Below are 8,714 nucleotides of genomic sequence, written 5' to 3' on the forward strand. Positions count from 1 at the left end.
GCAAAAAATTTATGATCAACACATAATAAAACAACTATTATATAAGAAATTGATAACTAACAAAGGGATAATATTAGACAAATTGTTTGTAGCAAAAGCACATTTAGGGAATTCCTAATAATTAAAAGGAATAATGTTCCAAGTCATAATAATGTTCAAAGTCGTAATAATGTTCATAAACATGACCAAAATAAAACATGGTTAATGGTTGGATCAAGGAATTCAAAGACAATTTCCATGCCAACATTCAAGGACATTTTGCAACGTCCTACAAATGCAAATGAGTCCAACCTTTATCTTTAAGAAAATTGTTGGTTTTGTGGAGGAAATTATAAAAAAAAAGAGGAGAGAAGAGAGACAATACGTATGCAGAGGAAATAGAATTATTCTATTCTAATTCAAATTGTTCTCAGCAGCGATAGAATAAATAGCAAAAGATAAACTAATTAGATAACAAGATATTAGCAAAACAGAATATTAAAACTAACTTGCTCCTTAAAGATAAGAGGAATCACTTATTGACTAGGCTAATCCATTAAAACTGACTTACTCCTAAAATATAGGAAATCAACTTATTTACTAAATCCTATTTTAAAAACTGAAAAATAAAATATTATGCAGTTACAAAAGTATATCTCCAACACTCCTCCTTGCTTTTGGAACTGCAAACTCCAATTCTTTGGGTTCAAGTTTGTTAATAGGTAGTGACTTTGTAAACATGTCAGCCAGTTGATCTTTAGACTTACAATAAATTAAGTTCACTTCACCACTTTGTTGCATCTTTATCAAATAATAGAACTTGATGTTGAAATGTTTAGTTTTCCCATGACACACGGGATTGTTTGCAGTAGCAATGGCTACTTGATTGTCAACAAAAATTCCAGTTTTGTTCTTTTGAGCAAATAGAATGTTTGGCCTTGTTGTAGTAAGATACATTAGACATCCAATCAAACTCCCATAATATCCTTCATCAATATTATCAACACCTTCTTCCTTGCTGAACTTCTCCTTTTGATTCATTGGTGTGCTAACAGATTTGCATTCCTCCATTTGAAACTTCTTTAAATTTTCTTTTGCATATTTCCTTTTTTCATGTTTAGCATTCTTTCAAGATGGCAATGATCAAGTCTCTTGTGCTTGAATTTCGTGGGTGTGACTTGAGTGAAATAGGTTGTATGCTCCTCCTCTGCTGGATCAAATGAAAAGCTTTTACCTTTCATTTTAACCCTTAGAACTTCCCGGCCAAAATTTTCATAGATAAAGCAATGTTGATGTTCAAAGGACACTTTAAATCCCTTTTTAATCAACTGACCTACGCTTAGCAAGTTTTGGTCAATGTTAGGTACATAAAGAACATCTGATATTAATTTGATACCTGAACACGTTGAAATTGCAACAGTTCCTTTTCCTTTTACAGGAATATAGTCACCATTCTCAATTCTGACCTTTGAGACATTAGTTGGCTTCAAATCCTTGAATAGAGTCTTATCATATGTCATGTGATTTGTACAACCACTATCAATCAACCAACTTTCACTTGATTCACTACTCAAGAAGCATGTGGCCACAAACAGTTGGTCCTCTTCTTCTTGATTAGCAATCTGAGCTCCCTCATCATGGTGATTTTTGTTGGCACAGATCACCGCTTCATGCCCTATCTGGTTGCACTTGTTACATTTTGCATCTGGTCTCCTCCAACATCTGAAAGGTGCATGACCTTTTTTGCCACAATGCTGACAAGGTGGATAATTTTTCTTTTTATCCTTACCTTGGTTGTTTGCACTGTTTTCCCTGCTTGCTGGTTGATTCTTCTTGAAAAAATCCTTTTTGCTTTCATCAACTTCATGATGTTTGGCGGGCAAAGCATCTTCGACAACATGATCTTGCGTCATCAACCTTCGCTGCTCTTGAGCTTGCAGGGCATGTAGCACTTCTGCCAATGTGATTTTCGACAGATCCTTTGTGTTCTCCAATGAAGCTATAGATGCTTCATACCTCTCCGGCACCGTTACCAAAATTTTCTCTACAATTCTTGAATCAGCAAAATCACTTCCCAACAACTTTATCTTGTTGGCAATACCCAACAATTTGTTTGAGTATTCTTTGATTGTCTCTGACTCTTGCATCCTTTGAAGCTCAAATTCCTTCCTTAAATTCAGCACTTGCATGCTTCGTATTCTATCATCTCTAGTGTATTCCTCTTTCAGATAATCCCAAATTGCTTTGGGTGATTTAAGAGTCATGATTCTGATGAATATCATTTGTGAAACACCAGTGAACAAACATGACCTGGCCTTTGCCTTCTTCATCTTTCTTTCCTTGTGATTTTTAATTTGGGCCGTGGTGGGATTTTCAGGCAGCGGATATATTTCATAATCCTCTTTCACAACATCCCATAAATCCAAAGACTCCATGTAGGATTGCATTTTCACTTCCCAAAGATCATAATTCTCTCCATCAAAGATTGGAAGAGTTATGTGGGAAAAACTTGTTTCACCTTCCATGGTAGAGGTCCCGTAAGAATAAGGCTCTCGATACCAATTGTTGATTTTGTGGAGGAAATTATAAAAAACAGAGGAGAGAAGAGAGACAATACGTATGCAGAGAAAATAGAATTATTCTATTCTAATTCAAATTGTTCTCAGCAGCGATACAATAAATAGCAAAAGATAAACTAATTAGATAACAAGATATTAGCAAAACATAATATTAAAACTAACTTGCTCCTTAAAGATAAGAGGAACCACTTATTGACTAGGCTAATCCATTAAAACTGACTTACTCCTAAAATATAGGAAATCAACTTATTTACTAAATCCTATTTTAAAAATTGAAAAATAAAATATTATGCAGTTACAAAAGTATATCTCCAACAAAAATAATAGATAGTGCTTAGAACGCCCTGATATTAAGAATAATGTTATGTCAGCAATTTATGAAATTTAAAACTTGGAAGATAAAAAATTGTTGGCAACTAAATTGGAAAGTTGCTTACCAGGCTGTTGTAGGTAACTTTGTACGAAGTGAGATACACCTTGAAAGTTACAAAATTTGGCACTTGATAGTATAATGAGTGTCATCTTGGAAATGATTTTGGCTGGCTACTGTCGCAGACTACTATTCTTGAATATGGTTAGAAAGAATACACTCTTACCATAATGAGTTAACGACACTTGATGATCTCCGGTCATGTGATAAAAATCTCTTATTGTTGTTCATCCTACTACAATGGCTGGTTTGTCCAAATCTTGGTTGTAGACAAAAGTATGGAAATTTCTATCCTTGTCAATATACTGTCATAAGCGGTCAAGTACGTCTTTCCACCTCACATTAAATGACATATTAACTTCACCGTAAATCTATATTTGATATAACAAAATAAGGTTGATTAGTTACACAAAATAAAATAATGATATGTTAATTAAATCATAATGCTCCTCTCCAACCTTCGTCAACTACAACGAATGAATAATGTTTCGTATTCTTTTTCTTTTTATAAAAAAAATGTTGTATGTCTGCAAATCTAACAAATTGAAGAAATCAGTAGCATGGAATCTTCTTTTATTGGTTTCATTTTTGTATTATTTTATTTGTTGGATTCTGGTTAGTTTGTTTTGTTGATTTGTGTTATGGAGTTGCTAGAGTTATTTTGTTGTTCTTTCTTGATATGAGATTTGAATTTGGGGTAGTATGTATGTTTGTGTTTGTGAACAAAGGAGAATAGGGAATGGGGAAAACTAAAAGAAAAGGGAGAGATAAAAGATGGTTTAGAAATCATTGTGAAGGGCGTGCTTGGAGACCGTGAAGGGGAGGTTGTGCATTACAACAGTGCAGATTTGGAATGCCGATAACAAGGATAAACTGTCTTCAATCTCAAACCTGATAAACCTAGCTATAACCTTTCTGGCTTTCTCCGTTATAATATAATTTATCTTTTTATTTTTATTCATCTTATGAATTGTTTTAATTTTTTATTATTTTTTTCTTCCGGTAAGTAACCTACTATTATAGGTAAATTTTAATATTCCACAGGTATTGTTCAATTTGTTCCTTCTCTCTCTCTGTCACTGCCATTTTCATATCAGGATCATTTTCAATAATTCAGTTAAAACCACCAAAAGGATGAATTTGAGAAAGTCTACCGTTTTCCCAGGATAAAAAATAAGTTAGTTGTCTATTCTATAATTCTACTTCCAATAAGATACCTAAAGTCAAAACTATATTTTACCCAACCAACAAGCTACAAATATAAACCAATATAAATCCATACTACTATTGTGAAACTTTTTAAAAGAATGCTAAAGATTAGAGTATGAGAGTCATTTAAGCAAATGAGCCTTAAGGCACTACTACTATTGATTTGTAATAGAAGTAGAAAAATATAAAGGGCAAAAATAAATAAATTATTCACTAAATATGATATAAACCTTCAAAATATAACTAGTAATAATTAAGTAATTAAATGAAACACTAAAATTAGTAAGTAATAACACTAATCTATCTATATCTATATATTATATGTAAAACGGTCTTACCCATCAGAATTTTGCCTATTATTTATAGCATCATTACAATTTATTTTAGGAAAAGTCATGGGGTAACCAGCATTTTTTGCTGGGGCACCCAACAAATTCCATAAACACTGAAAATATCGCAGGACGAGTTTTTCATTTCTACAGTGTCATTTTTTCCTGTAAAATCTCGATCAGTTAGTGTAAGTTTCTTCTGTTAAGGTTGGTTTCGAAGCATAATGGTTGGATCAAGGAATTCAAAGACAACTTCCATGCCAACTTTCAAGGACATTCTGCAACGTCCTCCAAATGCAAATGATTTCAACCTTTGTCTTTAAGAAAATAATACATGGTGCTTAGAACATCCCGATATTAAGAATAATGTTATGTCAGCAATTTATGAAATTTAAAACTTGGAAGATAAAAAATTGTTGGCAACTAAATTGGAAAAATGCTTATGAGTCTGCTGCAAGTAACTTTGTGTGAAGTGAGATACACCTTGAAAGTGACAAAATTTGGCACTTGATGGTATAATAAGTGTCATCTTGGGAATGACTTTAGCATGCTACTGTTCTTGAATATGGTGAGAAAGAATACACTCTTACCATAATGAGTTAACGAGACTTGATGATCTTCAGTCAGGTGATAAAAATCTTAGTGTTGTCCACCCTGCTGCAATGATTGATTTATCCAAATCTTGGTTGTAGACAATGGTATGGAAATTTCAATTCTTGTCAATAAACGGTCAAGTACGTCTTTCCACCTCACAAAAAATACCTCACAATAAATGACATACTAACTTCACCGTAAATCTACATTTGATATAACAAAATAAGGTTGGTTGGTTGGTTAGTTGCACAAAATAACAAAATAATGATATGTTAATTAAATCAAAATGAAGATGATTTGATCCTTGACGTTAATAGTATTTAAAATAGTATTTGGTGGAACCGAGACCTTCAACATGATCTTAGCCATTTAACAGCATTGTCTGTGCTCTTCATTTGTTAATTATGACATAATTAACATTCAAACATGATATAACAAAATTGATATTCAATTAGCAGTCATGATGAACGCCAATTCATTCTTAGCAATTGGTAGAATTATTAATCTATTAACTCAACATGTATTCAAAAGAAACCATTCTTAGCAATTGTCAAAGCTAATTAACTACAGACATGTCACATGTGTGAATAAACGTATCAATATGAAAGGTAAACATTCTTACTAGGCTGAGTTGCAAGAATCATTTCCAGTTCCTCGTTGAGGGTGCTTAACTGTGATGCCGGTGGAGCAGAACCTGAATGTCCTGTTTCTTGCTTCATCAATTCTGAAGTATATTTGAAATTTTGGTCAACAATCCATAAGGTCTGCAAGGTGTCTACACTATATTATTTTCAATTAAAAAAAAAACCACACTGATTCGTATGGTTCATACACTAAAAAATAACTACACTAATTTTTTTTAACAAAATCACAAAAAATAAAATAAAATATTAAAAGAATAACTGCAATTTTTTTTTTACCAAACATAACACTAGTTTAAAAAAATTTTAAAAATTACCATATGGATATGTGATCCCTATGGCCAAAACACTAATTAAACGGATTGTCATGTTTTTTGTCATAGCAATATAATCTAATATTTGTTTTTTTAAATCTAATCTAATTTAAAATGTTATTAATCTTACTAATAACTAACAAATATTTCATACATAATGTTTGTTTTTCATACATAAAATCAATAATAAATAAATAAATTGGAAACTGATAAAATCAATACTAAAAAATTTATAAAATAATTCACATTTAAATATTTTCAATTAAAAATAATTGATGAAAGGAGACAACATTGAACATGAAGAGAAGTAAATACAATCAACAAAAAACAACCTGAAAACAAAAGTGTACACTTGTAATCCAGTAAAAGTTAACTTGGAAAGAAAAGTAAATTAACTAGAAAATAAGATGCACAGGGGGTAAAAAATTAAAAGTAAATAAATGGGTGGATTCCTATCCCTAAACTAAAAAACTAGATCTTGGAATTAGTTTTTAGCATCTTGAAAATACAAGAAATTACAACTTACGATAGTCTTAAGAAACTTAAGGACTCAATTAAAAACATTTACATGATCAAAGACAAATTAAAAAAATTAACTTAGGAGTTCAACTAATAAAACCTAATTTCTAAAAAACCTAAAAAAAATAGTTGAAAATCAATTCTAAAAACATAATCAATTTAATTAAAAAAAATTTATCTAAAAACATAAGTGTCATGAGGAAAGGGATTCCCTTTTTATATTCCAATGCTTAAGCTGAATTACTAGAATCCATTATTTTTCTGATTGGATTTTCACTAATGTATAATTATAAAATAAAATACGGTGAATATGTAATTTTTTATTTGGTTTTCTGATTGGGTTGTTAAATTTACTATTGTACATGGACTTTTTATTTTTTAATTTATCAATTTTTCTGCATTATCTAGCGGATAAAAGTACTATACATTAAAAAATTTTAATGTGTTGGCAACACTTCATTGGATGGATACAATTTTTTATTGACATATAACTAAATCCAATGATTGATATTGTTGCTGGAGAGAAGGAACGGTGGAGAGGATCCACTTCCCACATATATGAATTTTGTGGTTTGTTTTTTTCGTGTTCCCAACATAAGTGTGTTTCTCATGTATTTGTCCCCAGTGAGGGAGGTCTATGAATTCAAGGAAAGTACTCCATACGTAGGTGTGAGTGAGTGACGATGTCGAAAACTGAAACGAGAAAGAGGAAGGACATGCCGGAGTTGGAATAAAGAGAGAGAAGAAAAGGGCAAAAATGGAAACATGGAATCTGGAAAGATTGGTGTTCATGCAAGGAGATGTTTTGGTCACACATGGTGGTGTTGTCGATGGCAAGGGAGGCAAAACCAGAACGAAGGAGGTTGACAATGGGGAGAACTGAGAACAATGAGTAACCACGACGACAACAAAACTTCGACAAAGATGGTGGGTGGGTATCGGAGAAGGTGGTGGTCGGAGAAGATGGTGGCTGAGGTCGAAGAACTGAGAACATGGCTTAAGGGCTGTACTATGCTCCTGACAATGCCATGGATCAATCTTATTCTGTTGAGTTCTTCGTCTTTCCCCTCTCCCCTTATCCAAAGCACTCCGCCATCATCAGACCATGCCCTCTCTTCCTCCTCCTTTTGCCCTGGAAGATCAGCTTTACACACATAAACGTATGAGCTTTTTGTGCTTTACTTAACAGTTTTCCTGACAATAATATTTTCCACAATATGTATTTGCATTATTATGCATCTACTGATGTAATTTTGCTTCAAAGCATCTCTAGCATGTGACTGAAACACTGTGAACTACATATTGCAGATCCAAATGATCCAACCCAGGAGAAAATGGCAAGAGAAGTTTTTGATAGAAATATTTGTGAGAAAGACAAAATATTCAGAGATGTCTTTTTTTATTGCAGAAGTCTGATTGTATTCAACTATGAAGAGAATGTGTTAAAGCATCAGTACATTAATGTATTTCTCAATTGAAGTAGGATGGACACATTCCATATATATGAGATTCAATCTCCATCCCGCAATTACAAACAAAATATATAGTAATTTTTTAAACTGTTTTAAGAAAAGTGGTAAATACGGATGTTTGCCAAATCATAAATCAGAACATTGCTTGATGCTTACTATTTTGCTACCATAAAAATGTACAATGTTGAAATGTTCAGCTGGTTAGAAGTTTTGCATCCTGAGAAGGAAAAAAAAACGAAATATAAGAAGGTTATGGCATTTGAGTAGTGCAAAAAGAAAAAAAAAATCATGGTCATTATTAAACTGAACCAGACTATTGTAGTTGACTTTCACTTCTGAAATTTATTTGACTTACATAAATACATATACTTCAGTATTTCCTTTAAAGTGGTAAAGATCAATGACCTTACCCATCAGACGTCATTCTTCCTTCAAACTTTCCAAGTTGTTTTTATTTCAAAATCTCTTGCCAGAACTCATTCCATACAATGAAGCATGTACTGCTAAGGTGCTCAAACTTCTGTTATGCAAGTTTGAATGTTTGATCTCTGAGAACATCATGGTAACCTTCCACACTGATGAAACCACCACCTCCCCTCTTATGTTTTGCATCAAAAGCTTTTAATGTAAGATTTCCTTTCTTCCAGT

General features: G+C 32.4%; 1 long non-coding RNA gene across 1 annotated transcript; it reads right to left on the reverse strand.

The window, feature by feature from the left end:
* Positions 1 to 8,195: 8,195 nt before the first annotated feature.
* LOC114406054 lies at positions 8,196 to 8,714 on the reverse strand. Its single transcript, XR_003665332.1, has 2 exons — positions 8,472 to 8,714; positions 8,196 to 8,283 (listed from the first exon to the last, which is right to left on the reverse strand). It is a non-coding gene; the product is annotated as an uncharacterized LOC114406054 (long non-coding RNA).

This window comes from Glycine soja, chromosome 3 (assembly GCF_004193775.1).
Source record: "Glycine soja cultivar W05 chromosome 3, ASM419377v2, whole genome shotgun sequence".
Lineage (NCBI taxonomy): Eukaryota > Viridiplantae > Streptophyta > Magnoliopsida > Fabales > Fabaceae > Glycine > Glycine soja.